The following is a 14,452-nucleotide window of genomic DNA, read 5'->3' on the forward strand; positions in this document are numbered from 1 at the left end:
CACCTCTCAATTTAATAATTTCCTGGTGTCTGTTTCTCCTGGGATACTTTGCTTCTTTCTGTTCAAGAGCTTTCAGGTATGCTGTCAAGTCACTAGTGTGAGATTTCTCCAACTTCTTTTTGTGGGCATTTAGTGCTATGAATTTCCCTCTTAGCACTGCTTTCATAGTGTCCCATAAGTTTGGGTATGTGGTGTATTCATTTTCATTGATCTCTAGGAAGTCTTTAATTTCTTTCTTTATTTCTTCCTTAACCCATTGGTGATTCAGTTGAGCATTATTCAGTTTCCATGAAATTGTAGGATTTCTGTAGTTCTTTGTTGTTGTTGTTGTTGAAATCTAACTTTAAACCATGGTGGTCAGATAGAACACAGGAGATTATTCCAATTGTTTTGTATCTGTTGAGATTTGCTTTGTGGCCAAGTATGTGGTCAATTTTAGAGAAGGTTCCATGGGGTGCTGAGAAGAAGGTATATTCTTTTTTGTTTGGGTGGAATGTTCTTTCGATATTGATTAAGTCCATTTGAGTCATAACATCAATTAAGACCTTTATTTCTCTGTTAAGTTTCAATTTGGCCGATCTGTCCAGAGGTGAAAGTGGGGTGTTGAAGTCTCCCACTATTAATGTGTGGGGTTTTATATGTGATTTAATCTTTAGTAATGTTTCTTTTACATATGTGGGTGCCCTTGTGTTTGGGGCATAAATGTTCAGAATTGAGACTTCTTCTTGGTGGATCTTTCCTGTGATGATTATGTAATATCATTCATCATCTCTTTTGATTGATTTTAGTTTGAAGTCTATTTTGCTGGATATTAGGATGGCTACACCAGCTTGCTTCTTAAGACTATTTGATTGGAAAGTCTTTTCCCAGCCTTTTATTCTTAGGAGGTGTCTGTCTTTGAATTTGAGGTGTGTTTCTTGAATGTAGCAGAAAGATGGGTCCTGTTTTCATATCCATTCTGTTAGTCTGTGTCTTTTTATAGGTGAATTAAGTCCATTGATATTAAGGGATATTAATGACCAGTGATTGTTCGTTCCTGTTATTATTTTTATTTTTTGGTGGTAGTGTTATGTACTTCTCTTCTTTGGGGTTTAGTACTGTGATGTTATTTATTGCCTGTGTTTTTGAGGGTGTATCTGCCTTCCTTAGGTTGGAATTTTCCTTCCAGTGCTTTCTGTAGGGCTGGGTTTGTTGATAAGTATTGTTTAAATCTGGTTTTGTCTTGGAAGGTCTTGTTCACTCCATCTATGATGATTGAAAGTTTTGCTGGGTATATTAGTCTAGGCTGGCATCCATGGTCTCTTAGTATTTGTATTATATCTATCCAGGTCCTTCTGGCCTTCAAAGTCTCCATTGAGAAATCGGGTGTTATTCTGATGGGTTTGCCTTTTTAAGTCACTTGGCCTTTTTCCTTTGCTGCTCTTAGTATTCTTTCTTTATTCTGTTCGTTTAGTTGTTTATTATGTGGCAAGGGGACTTTTTGGGGGAGTCTAGTCTGTTTGGTGTTCTATAGGTTTCTTGTATCTTCATAGGCATTTCATTCTTTAAGGTGGAAAAGTTTACTTCTATGATCTTGTTAAATATATTTTCTGTGCCTTTGAGTTGGTATTCTCCTTCCTCTATCCCTATTATTCGTAGGTTTGGTCTTTTCATGGTGTCCCAAATTTCTTGGACATTTTGGGTCATGACTTTGTTGGTTTTAGCATTTTCTTTGACGGATGAACCTATTTCTTCTACCGTATCTTCAACACCAGAGAACCTCTCTTCCATCTCTTGCATTCTGTTGGTTATACTTGCCTCTGAAGTTCCTGTTCATTTACTCAGATTTTCTATTTCCAGCATTCTTTCTGCTAGTGTCTTCTTCATTTTTTTTTATTTCCCTCTTCAGGTCTTGGACTATTTCCCTCATTTGTTTCATTGCTTTTTCATGATTTTCTTTCAGGGACTTATTGTTTTCTTCTGCTTTAATAGTCCTTTCCTCTAGTTTTTTTTTTTTTTTTTTTTATAGCGTTCTTTCCATTTTTTGTTTGTCTGTTCCTCCACTTTATTTTTGATTTCTTCTATATAAGTCTCTAGCCTCTTCATGATGTTACTTACAAGGTTGTTTTCTTCTTTTTCTTCCATTCTGTGATGTTCAGGTCTAGCTGTTGGAGAAGGGCTAGGTTCTGGTAATGCTGCTGTATTGCTCTTTATTTTGTTGTATGTACTTCTGCCTTGACGTCTGCCCATCTCCTTGTGGATTCATTCTTGGTCTTATCATTGTACTTGGTCCAGACAGAGCTGAAAGATTTAGGGAGCCTCTCTCTGGTCCAGATGGAAGCTCTTGACCAGATGGGAGCTCTGGTCCAGATGAGAGTGCTGGCCGGATAAAAGCTGGGGTGCTGGACTCTGAGTCTCAGGAAGTCCCTGGGGTCTCCTTATCTTGTCTGGATGGGAGCTCCTCTTGTCTAGATGGGAGTTCCAGGGCAGGATGGAGTGCTGGAGGCTGGTTTCTAAGTCTCTGGAAGTGGCTGGGGTCTCTGGCAGATGGGTGTGAGGGCAGGGCTTGGAGGTTTTAGGGCTCACTTTAGGGTCTTGGAGAGGGGGAACCTTCCTGGTAGGGATGGGGGGGGTCCTACCTTATGGCCAGAATCTGGGGTCTAGCAGGACTTCCCCGGAGTGGCTGGTGCCCAGGGCTGAGACCCAGGTGTGGGCCTCTCTGAGTGTGACCCCAGGCACTCACCTCTGGTCCAGGTGGGAGTTCCTTGTTTGTTCTGATTAATTTTGGTTTGGAGTCTATTTTGTCAGATTTAAACATAGCTACATCCATTTGCTTATTTTAACTTTTCCCATCTATTTACCCTGAAGTGATGTCAAGGTATGGTAAGATGTGTTTCCTGGGTGGATGGATAAATGGATCCTGATTTCTAATCCAGCTAGTTAGTCTGTGTCTTTTTATTGAGAAAGGGAGACTACTAATATCGAGAGTTATCAATAAGCTGTGATTATTGATTTCTGTTATTTTGTTGTTAGGGTGTTAATCCTTCCCCCTCTTTGATTTATTATTGTGGGATTATTTATTCCTTGTGTCTTCTTGTATATACTTAACATCTTCAGACTGAAATTTTCAATCTAGTGCTTATTATATAGCTGGACTGGTAGATAGATATTGCTTAAATTTCATTTTATCATGGAATGTTTCTCTTTATCTGTTGATTGTAATTGACAGTATAGCTGATTATTGTACTCTGGACTGGCATCTGTGGTCTCCTAAAGTTTGCAGAACATCAGTCTGTATCCTTCCGGCTTTGAAAATCTCTGTTGAAAAGTCAGATTTTTTTTTAATGGACCTTCATTTATATGTGACTTTTTTATTGAAACTTTTAATATCCTCCTTTGTTCCATAAATTTTGCACTTGGATTATCATGTATTCTAGGGAATTTTTTTCTGGTCCTATGTAGTTGATGTTCTATATGCTTCTTTTGCTTTGATAGGTATTTCTTTCTTTAGATAAGAAAAGTTTTTTTCTATGATTTTATTAAAAATATTTTCTCTTTCTTTCTAGGTTTCTTCTCCTTTATTCTTATTATTTATAGACTTGGTTTTTTAATGTCTCAGATTTTCTAAATGTTTTATTCTTGTATTCACGTTTTAGATTTAATATTTTCTTTGACTTAGCTATCTGTTTCTCCACACTGGTTTCAAGACCTGAAATTCTCTTTTCTCTATTCCATGTCTTATAATGTGTTGGTGATATTGACATCTGAGATTTTTGTTTATCCTCCTAAATTTTCCTTTTCCAAATTTTATTTCAATCTGAAGTCACTTCATTGATTCTATTTCTAATTTCGTGTCTTGAAATGATTCATTATTTCATTCAACTGTTTGTAGTTTCATGTTCTTCATTAAAGCATTTATGCATATCCATTTAAAGGTCCTTGAATATATTAATAATTGCTCTTTTGAATTCCTTGTCTTGTGTTGCATTTCTCATGGTCTACTGTAATAGGATTGGCTATTGGTATTTGTGAGGGTTTTTGCTGGTATCTAGGCATCCGGAGTTATGATGCTTGAGATGTTTCTTGGTGTAGATATCTGCTCTTATCTTTTAGGGGTGTTCTTTTTTGTTTTCTGTGGTTCACTCTAAATCCTAGCCAGTAGTGTGACTGTAGAGTTCTGGGAGTGAGTACTTCTGTGGGTCATAGATTATAAAAAGAAATGGAGGTAGGCTAGGAGAAAAGGCAGCAGTAGGAAAGAGCTAGTAGGACCTTGCTGAGTCCCCAGGAAGTGGAGGTAGTGTGGAACTATAGGTTTTTATACACAGGCTGCTATAGGAGGAAGAGTGAGTCTGGAGAGACAAGAATGAAAGTGATTGGAGGATTCTTGGCCTACAGAAAGTGGCTGAACACTCAGGGGAGAGGAGGAGGAGCGAGAAAACAGGCTCCAACAAGCATGTTTCTATAGGATTAAGATTATGTCTGGCTTATCCAGAGGGCTTGATCCAGCTGGAGGCTCCACAGCCTTTGGTTCATAATTCATATGCTTCCATTTGTTTGGCTATTTGTCCCTGTGCTTTTTGCAATCTTGGATTCAACAATTCACGCTCTTGCAGACCCTCCTCTTTCTTGACAGTTGGACACCTGGAGCTCCACCTGGGGCCTGGCTGAGGATCTCTGCATCCACTTCCATCAGTTATTTGATGAGAGTTCCAGCACGACTGTTAGGGTGTTTGGCCATCTGATCACCAGACTAGGTCAGATCAGGCTTTCTCTCGACCATTGCCAGCAGTCTATAGAGGATGTATCATTGCTTGATCTGCTTGGGAGGCACCCAGTCTGTGGGACCATGATCTGTCCTTAGTGCATGAGCTGGCTGTTTGAAACCTTGGGCTTACACAGGGACACTTTGCTCAGTCTGGAAGGAGGTGACAGGACCTGCTTGTACTGAATCCACCAGGTTTAAATGAATCCCCAGGGGTGCCTTGATCCTGGAGGACATGGGAATGTAGGGGTGAGGCTGGGGGGAAGGCAGGGGTTGGGTGGGAGGGTGGAGGACAGGGGAACCCATGACTGATGTATAAAATTTAAAACACATAATAATAATAATAATAATAATAATAATAATAATAATAATAATAATAAAAACTCAAAAAAAAAGAAAAAAAAAGATTATGTTTGGGAAGATCAGAATAGAGATCATAGAGGATAGTTAAAGTCACCTATCTGAGTCCCAGCCCAATATTGTCTGGAGTCTTTGACATGAAGTATTTGTACCAATTAGCAAATGAGTGGAGTTGGACTAAAAGAGAAGGTTGAGAATAGTATGGGGAATAGCTAGGGACATCCTGGATCTGCACCAAGATGCAGAGTTCCCAAGGAATGAGATTAGTTGATCAACTTATTATTCACTGTTTTACTTTTTTATAGTTAAAGTTACTTTGTACACATGAATTCCTGCTATTGCAGTAATTAATTTTACTACCATCTATATTAATAATACAATCACAATAATGATTTTGCTTTTCAGAATTACCTACGGGAAAGTTCTTTATCATTTCACGTCAAATGGAAAATAACAATTACTAAAATAAAACTTAGGATCATAATTTGAATGTTACAGTATTCACCCATTAATGAAATTACAGTCATTTATGCCTTATTTGGACATATTATTTGCTATTATTCTATTTAAACTACATCAATATATCATGCTTGTAATTATTCTTTTGGGTGTTTTTGCTAGATATTGAACCCATTGTCTCCACACATGTGAGACAAATGCATTACCATTGAGCTACATCCTCTGCACTGACAGAATATTTCTTAAATTTATTTCTATGTATTGTAATCCTACATTTGGCTAACACCTTCTCTCACACACACTTAAAAATGTATAATGTATGATATGTACAAAGAGTCAGATTTATGAAGTGATTTGATGAATACATAAACATGATTGCACCTCAATTTCAGGTTAGAAGACACTAGTAGCAGGGGTTGATCTTTCTTTGCTCTCTATGCTACAAATTTCAAAATTTAGATACTCCAAAGCTCATCTGATTTGCTTATGAGGTAGCAATTTGAGAGACTTGGCAGGAGTCAGTGTTCTTGCTTCTTCCACTCACTATCAACCAAAGAAACTGGAAACAGCTCAGGATTCACTCATTCTCACCTCTGAAAGCTGCTGTTGTTATGCAGATTTACCACCCAGAACTGCATGTTCCATGAGCATGGCTATGTTCCAAAATTACCTTCACAATGTAACTAAAACATGTCTAATGTAGTTGTTTATGCCTTTAAAACAATTTGCCTGTTGTATTCTGGATAGAAAATGAGGATAATTTCCTTTTCTTTTGCTTTTATGAGGAGTACTTCTGTTTATGGTCTACCTTTGTCCTGGATACACAGGTAGCCATTCCTTTCCATCATGCATCTGAAACCATACTGTTGGCACAACTACATCATGTAATTACAAATTGTTTGCTGTGTAAGTTTTATGTATTTATGTGACTACAGTCATATAACGGTCTATCTGGTCCATATTCATTAATAATGCTGGCCAGGTTGTCAGTCTTTGCTAATCTATTAGGTGCAATGATTTCTTACTGTACCTGCATTCTATATTTGTGGACTGTTTAATGACTTTTGTTTATTATTTTCACATAGTCTGTTTGTACATGACTCTTACATATATCTTTTTTGTCAATATTTTTCAAATGGAAATATAAGAAAATTAATGTATTTTGTATTTCAGTCTTCTGCAAGCCTGTGACAAATCTCAAAACCTTAACACTTCATCATTCCTATTTATCATTTATCCTATAGAAATGAGTTTGTGATGATTTGTGTGTGTGTGTGTGTGTGTGTGTGTGTGCATGTGTGTGTGTGTGTGTGCATGTGTGTGTGTGTGTGTGTGTGTGTGTGAGATGTCTATATGAGTACAGTTGTTCCAATGCCAAAATACATATGGAGAGGACAGAGGACAACCCATGGTAGCTCTTCCTTATTTGAGGCAGGGGCTCTGTTGTGTGCTGGACAGATCAGGCTATCTGGTCTAGCCTGTCTCTTCTTGACATAAAAACAATGGTATTACAGACATGTAACCAAACGCTACATGCATTCTGGGGATTTGAGCTTAGGTTCTCATGCTTGCACTATCAATACTTTCCACACAGAACCATCTCCTCAGCAGCTTCTGTGGACTTTTAAATGTAATGTTGAGAAAGCAAGAAAAATCAGTTTGCTTTGCTTAGTCCTTTTAAAATTTAAAGCAGCTATATACTCTATCGTGGGCACAGCATTCCCTTGGTGCCATGAAATTAAATTAAATAATTTCCTCATTCTAATATTGTGTAAATTTACATATTACCTGTCTAAATTTTATTAATTATTACTTATTAATAACATTAACTTAAATACCACTCTTTTTTTGGGAAACACACCAACCTGAATTTTGCCTTCTTCCTAATATACATTTCTCCATTTCCAACAATTTACTGAATATTTTTATCAACAAATTCCCTTAGAATTTCAATCTGTCTCTGAATTATATGTTATGTAATAAAACTGTTTATATTCAATTTTTGTTCTGTTTTTAACGTTTAAATTATTTATTTGTGAAATGCATTCAACACCAAAGCTGCATATTTTAAAACAAATTGTGATATTTTGATATATACTCTAAAATATCAAAATTGGTTGAACTTGTCTGTCTCCTTATATATTTATGAGAGCTCTCTGGTGAAAGCTTATGCACTCTTTCCTGTAGCGCTTTGATTAGTCCAGCCTTGTTATGAAATATATCTGCCCTCCTGCACAAGCATACCAACACTTGAAATTCCCATGAAATTACAACTTTGTTCTCCTGGTCTCTTTGAACATGGATTTCTTTCCTTTGGATATTTCTCCAGCGGTGGCATTGCTGGCCAATGTTATAATTCTCTTTTGCACATTTTTGAAGATCTGTCTTACTGGTTTTCATATCTATCTTATTTACTTTTCCACCAGTAGTGTACAAAAATTCTCTTTTCTCCACATTCTTGCCAGCACTTACTCTCTTTTTCTAGTAACCTTCTTGCCGGCAGCAGGTGACCTCCCACTATGATTTTGTTTTGCATTTGCATTCCTTGATGATTACTGAACTTGAGCAGTGTTTCCTAGACCCATTGACTATTCAAATTTTTATTCTGTTTCTTTTTTTTTTCTTTGTTCCATGACACTCTGAACACAAATAATTCATACTTTTTACTCTCTTCCATTTTGTATTTGCATGTGACATTTATCTGTCCAATCCTGTAGTCCTAGCTTTTCAGTACAGCCATATTCATCATTCAGATTGCAATTAGTATAAAGCTCTAATGTTCCTTTTGTTTTCAATCTGCCTAGACCCACTAATATAGTAACTACGTTCTATAGTTTTATATATTAGCTGATAGACCAACTTTCTCCAAAACAATTCACAATAACATGGAGTTCTTTCTTTTTTTTTTTTAACAAAGAAAGAATTAATAACTCAATGAATAGAAATGTGACTTTGGAACCAGAGATACTTTTCACTGGGAATCTTCTATGAGGCTTCCTGTCTACCCGTATTGCTCGTCACTCATTGCCACTCAATTGTCTGCAGCAATAATCTAGAATGAGATTGTATTCTTGTTTTGCAGAGTGCTAACTCACCATGTTCTGTCTTTGAAGTCTTGGGCAGCTTTGTCTAGTTCTGAAAGACTGGCTATCCTCTCCCTGTGGCTTTCCCTACATTGACGCTCTCTTTGCAGTTTTCTGTAACAACTCCTTACCATTTCACAGATAACAGATAACTATCCTTCTTCATTCTCTGTTGAGACACTGCATGATCACTAGTACTGATTTTGTTTGATACCTTTATAGCTAGCACTTTTTCTTCAATTATTCTGCGTTGTGCTAATATTTTGTAATGTATTGTTTTCCTTGAAAATTAACTTTGGGTCTTTGTTTTGCCACTTACTATAGAATAAATTTTAGAAACTTATTTACTGTGCCTATTTCAGGACCATGTACACATTTTACCCATGTATAATATCTGATGTCTTTGTGGTCTCCTGGAATGTACATTAAGCAATTATACCAAGAAAACTAGGTGATGTATATGTGTACATAAATAATTACATGCTATCATTAAAAAGTAGAAATAACCTAGCTTCAAAATAAAGACATGTCAGTAGAAAAGGAGTTAAAATATGTTGTTTTTTCACAAGCAGCAAATTCTGGAGTGCATTCTGCAGGGCTGCTCAGAGCACTTCAGGGGAAGTCAGCCAACTTTTCACGGTGAAAATTCGATCAATAAAGGACCCTTAAACTGCCTTTTCCTCTTTGCTTGTTTCATCCTGTCCCCTTTCACACATTCTCCATGTCCCTTAACTAAGCAAACTCACTGTCTCTGCACTTTCCTTGGGATCTATTTCTAAGCCATTCTAAAATAATAGACAATTCCTATGCCAAAGTTGTTCATTTATTTGTGGAGATTGACAGTTTTTCATTGTTTCAGTTGATATTTCAATTTTGCTTGTTTAATTGACTGTGTGACACAAAATTCAACTCCAAATTGGCTTTCAACTTGTGATCTCTCTGCTCTTGCTTCTTGAGTGCAGAAATTATGAGTTTACCTCATCATATCCTCTTTTATTTTAATTTAAAAAATATATTTACTTTTCCTTAATTTTTTTATCACTGACCTTTTATCAACTTTCATCACCAATTTTGAAGCCCAGGAGAAAAACAATGGTACTGGTACTGACTCAGTAGTAGTAACTAAGGTAGTAAAAAGTATGAAGTAAACCAGTCAAGAAAGGATCATTTTCATATCATATGTTAATATTTTATTCTGTTATAAACATACAATTTTCATTTGGACATATCTGCTTAGTGATAATAAGAGACAAATTAATATGATTTTATTCTAAATATGATACTAAAATCATAGTGTCCTAAACTGCAGGGAGATTTCTACAGTAAAGTTGTTTCTTTGCAGAATACTTACATCTTATGTCCTAATTTTGACTAGATTGAACTCCAGAATGAAATTAATACAATTTTAAATTTAAACAGTGGCAATATAATCTCACTCATAGTCCAACAACTCCTTCCTCCTGACCTAAAGTTACTGGATGGTAAAGATCAATATCTGTTTAGAATACAATTGAACATAAAAACAAAGAATGTATAAAATATGATATGGCCAGTTTTCATAAAATTTGAGTGTGAGTATGGGGATATGGCTTAGTTGGTAGTATGCTTGTCATAAAAGCATGAAGAACTGCATTCAGATGTTGAGCATTCACACACATACAAAATCTGCTATGGTAGTACATGCCTCATTCTTGGAAGAAGAGTAAACTGGAAGAGACCTGTGGTTGGCTGCCCAGCCAGCCTAGCCAAATCATTGACTCTATTTAAAGTGAGATACCTTCTCTCAGAAAAAAATAGTGGAGAACAATTAAAAAGGACAGTAACCTCAAATCTAGCCTCTAAACACATTTTACATATGTGCACACACAGCGGCCCATGCATATGCACATGATACAGACAAGGTAATAATGAGTATTTCTTTAGTGTGTAATGTAGATCATGAGTACTTAAATCTTCTCCTCCTCAGTCCTCATGGTTTTAAACACTGTTGGGTAATTCCACATTGCTATGCTCATTACCTAACTCTGAAAAATATTCAGGCAGTAAGGCATTACAAATAGCCATTCATTTACATATCTGTGTTTTCTTCTGATGTCTTTTTCTCATCTAGTTTACTGGCTCAATAAAAATGGCCAATGTCATCCCCACAGCTCTGTCGCTTACTCTAAGTCAAACAGATACACTCTGTCTTTAAAGGTAGCTATTGCTTGGGATCTGGTTCCTTGATTAAACATGTGATGCACACAATATGGAAGAATTTGTAGTGTAAATTTCTGCATCAAATATTTAGGATGAAAATATTTGAGTATTAATGAGTCTATTGTGAAAAATAGAACCAAGACATAGAAGCTAAAAACCAGATAAAAGCATGTTGTTATTTATAGAGCCTGTAGTAGTACTTCTCTTTGACAAATACTAATGGGTCACCTTGCTTTGTATTGTAATACTTTGTTATTTCAGTGAGTGTATACCTACCTTGCATATTTTATCTAAGAGTTCTGGCAAACACTTTTAACCTGTATAGTAAGGGAATGAGAGAGAGAGAGAAGAAATTTTCTTCCACTTATTCCATTTGCACCAGCATATCACATATCCACAGACAAGTTCCAGGAAACAATGGGATACATTCTTAGTCTTGTGCCTATGAATAACAGTCTGAGATCTGGGATTGCTTCTACAACTAAATGTAAAAAGTACAGAATGAAAGCTGAGAGGGAGTCAGTCATTGCACAATGCATGTGAAGATGGTATATTCCACTGCCCTAGAATTTTGATTATGTTTAAAGCTTAAGAATTAAAGAAAGATGACTTGTTAATCACTTATAGTGATGAGTGGATTAAGTAACAATAAATCTTTGTGGATGTTGTTTTACATTATGGTAGATGAGGTGAACAATTTTGATATAATGTATTTGATTTCATTAAACACAGAGCTTGTCTCCTTCTGGCATTTGGGACTTCTAATATATAATGTAATTTCTTAGACATTGTAAATCATGAACTATTATTAAAGACAGCATTGCAACAGTTTTATAATTAAAATCCAATATCTAGCCAGAGAAAAAGTAAAATCTAGGACATTATGGAAGACAAAGTTTAACAAGATAGCTACAGTATTAGATAACTACCTAAAATTACCCAATAAAAATAACATTTAAAATTAAATAGTTAAGATACTGCATTTACATGAAAACATAGAACTCCTTCCTGAAAATAGAGTTTTGAGACATTCTGTAACAAAAATAAATTTACAAAGTTTAAAATCATTTTTAGTAATGATAAATTTTACTAAAATTCACTAAAATTTACAGGGATAAAATTTACTAAAAATTGTGGCAATAGAACCCTTTAAAGCATCCAGAGGATGGTATGTGAGAACCCCACAAAATTTTCTGTTTGACATATAGTATACCTCAGAATTGTTGGTTTTGTTTATAGTCAGCAGATAATGGATAACATGGAGAAAAAAATTCTGACTACTTTAACAATTACAGTTGTTTAGCCATGTTAGTTGCCTCTTGTCAAAATTTCACAGAGTGAAAAGACCTCTAAAATTTTCCTGACTTTACTAGGAAGTGGAAGTAACAGTAATGTTTGCTTATAACTGTCATAAAGTATTCTGATGCCACTTGGTCTACAGTCCAGCTGACACTGTTCACTATTAAAATAAATGTAACCTAACTAGCCAAGCCTGGCAGAGAAGCAAGCAGGCCACGGAAGAATACAGGTCATTTTCAGATCTGCACGCTCCCTCCTCTTATGAAAATACAAACCCCCAAACTTATCCCCAGCTCTGTAGTGGACTAACTGCTGTGGCCTCTCCTCCCTCTCTGGCCCCAGTCCAGGAAACTGAGCAGATCCTGGTAGGACACCCTGCTTTCCCCACTGTTGTGGACATTCTCAGCCTATATTCCTCCCTTGTAATCAATTTCCACTCCTAATTGTTAGTTCATAATACCTACAAATACATTATACTCAGAACCCCCAGTGGCCAACCTATCAGGATCCCAGAACCATTCAATAAGGTAACATATAACTACCACATTCTCTGGAAAACAAGGGAAGAGAACAGAAGCCATGGAACTAAATACTCCCCCCACCCCCTACACAAAGACAAGATCAGATATCGGCACCTAAAATTACAGTCATCCCAAACCCAGATGCATAGCTGCCAGTGAAAAACACAGTCAACAAGAGTCAGGAAAATGTTTTTCCACTAGAGTTCAGCAATCTTGCTACAGTAGGTCTTGCATATTGTAATATAACTGAAATACAAGACAAAGAAGTCAAAATAGATTTTATGAATGTGTTAGAGTTTTTTGGGAGGAAATGAATATATCACTTAGTGGAATCTATGAACACATAAACAAAATGTAAAAGGAAACAAATAAAACAATTCAAGGCCCCAAAGTAAAAAGGGATCAGTCATCAATCAATATGGAACTGAAAAATTTAGAAACTCAAACAAGAACCTCAGAGCCAAGCTTCAACAACAGAATGGAGACAATCTTATGCACTGAAGACAAAATAGAAGAAATCGATCTTCTGTTAAAATGAAATTTTAAACCATAAAAAGTCCAGGAACAAATCATTCAAGAAATCTAGGACACAATGAAAATACTGTATCTAGGAGTAATAGGGATAGAGGAAAGAGAAACCCAGGCACAGAACATATTTTCAAAAAGTCATAGAAGAAAATTTCCCTACCTAGAGAAGAAGATGCCTATAAAACTTTAAGAAGCATAAGGAATAGAAAATACATTGGACCATAATAGAAAGACCCATTGGTCCCTAATAATCCAAACACTAAACATACAGAATAAAGTAAGAATATTAAAAGCTTCAGGGACAAAGACCAAGTAATGTATGAAAGTAGACTTATTAGCCTAAAAATCAGAAGGGCCTGGACAGATATGTTACAGAGTAAGAGACCAAGATTCCAGCCCATTCTACTATACCCAGCTAAACTTTCAATTACCATAAATGGAAAGAAAGGAAACTTAAACCAAATTTAAATAGTATTTCTCTATAAATTCAGCTCTATAAAAGGTGCCAAAAGCTGGGCAGTGGTGGCACATACTTTTGATCCCAGCACTCGGGAGGCCAAGCCAGGTGGATCTCTGTGAGTTCGAGGCCAGCCTGGTCTACAAAGAGAGATCCAGGAAAAGCACAAAGCTACACAGAGAAACCCTGTCTCAAAAAATGAAAAAAAAAAAAAAAAGGTGCCCCAAACCCCTTCAAACTGAAGAGGCTCACCACACCCAAGAAAACACAAAGAATAAATAATTCAAAACTAGAGGTGAGGGGAAGTATACCATAAAAACAAAGTAACAGGAATCAATACACATTGCTAAATAATAACACTTAATATCACCTAAATAAAACCACACAGACTAACAGAATGAAGTGAAACTAGTATCTGTCTTTGTGATGCATGCAAGGAATATACCTTAACTACAAGGATAGAGAACACCTCAGGGTAAAAAAGGTGGAAAAAGTTATTCAAAGCAAATGGACCTGAGGAGCATGCTGGTACAGCCATTTTAATATCTAACAAAATAGATTTCAAATCACAACTAATTAGAAGAAATAGGGAAGGATACAACACACTTGTGAAATGAAAAAGCTACCAAGAAGACATTAAAATTCTTAACATCTATGCATGAAACAAACACAAGTGTATCCAAGCTTTTTTTGGACTTTTAGTTCCTGAATAATAAAACAGAGACATTTTGTAAATTATGAAAGCTTGGCCTTAGCTTAGGCTTGTTCACCAACTAGCTCTTAAAACTTAAATTAACCCATTTAT

The sequence above is a fragment of the Onychomys torridus genome, chromosome 14 (genome assembly GCF_903995425.1).
Source record: "Onychomys torridus chromosome 14, mOncTor1.1, whole genome shotgun sequence".
Classification (NCBI taxonomy): Eukaryota; Metazoa; Chordata; class Mammalia; order Rodentia; family Cricetidae; genus Onychomys; species Onychomys torridus.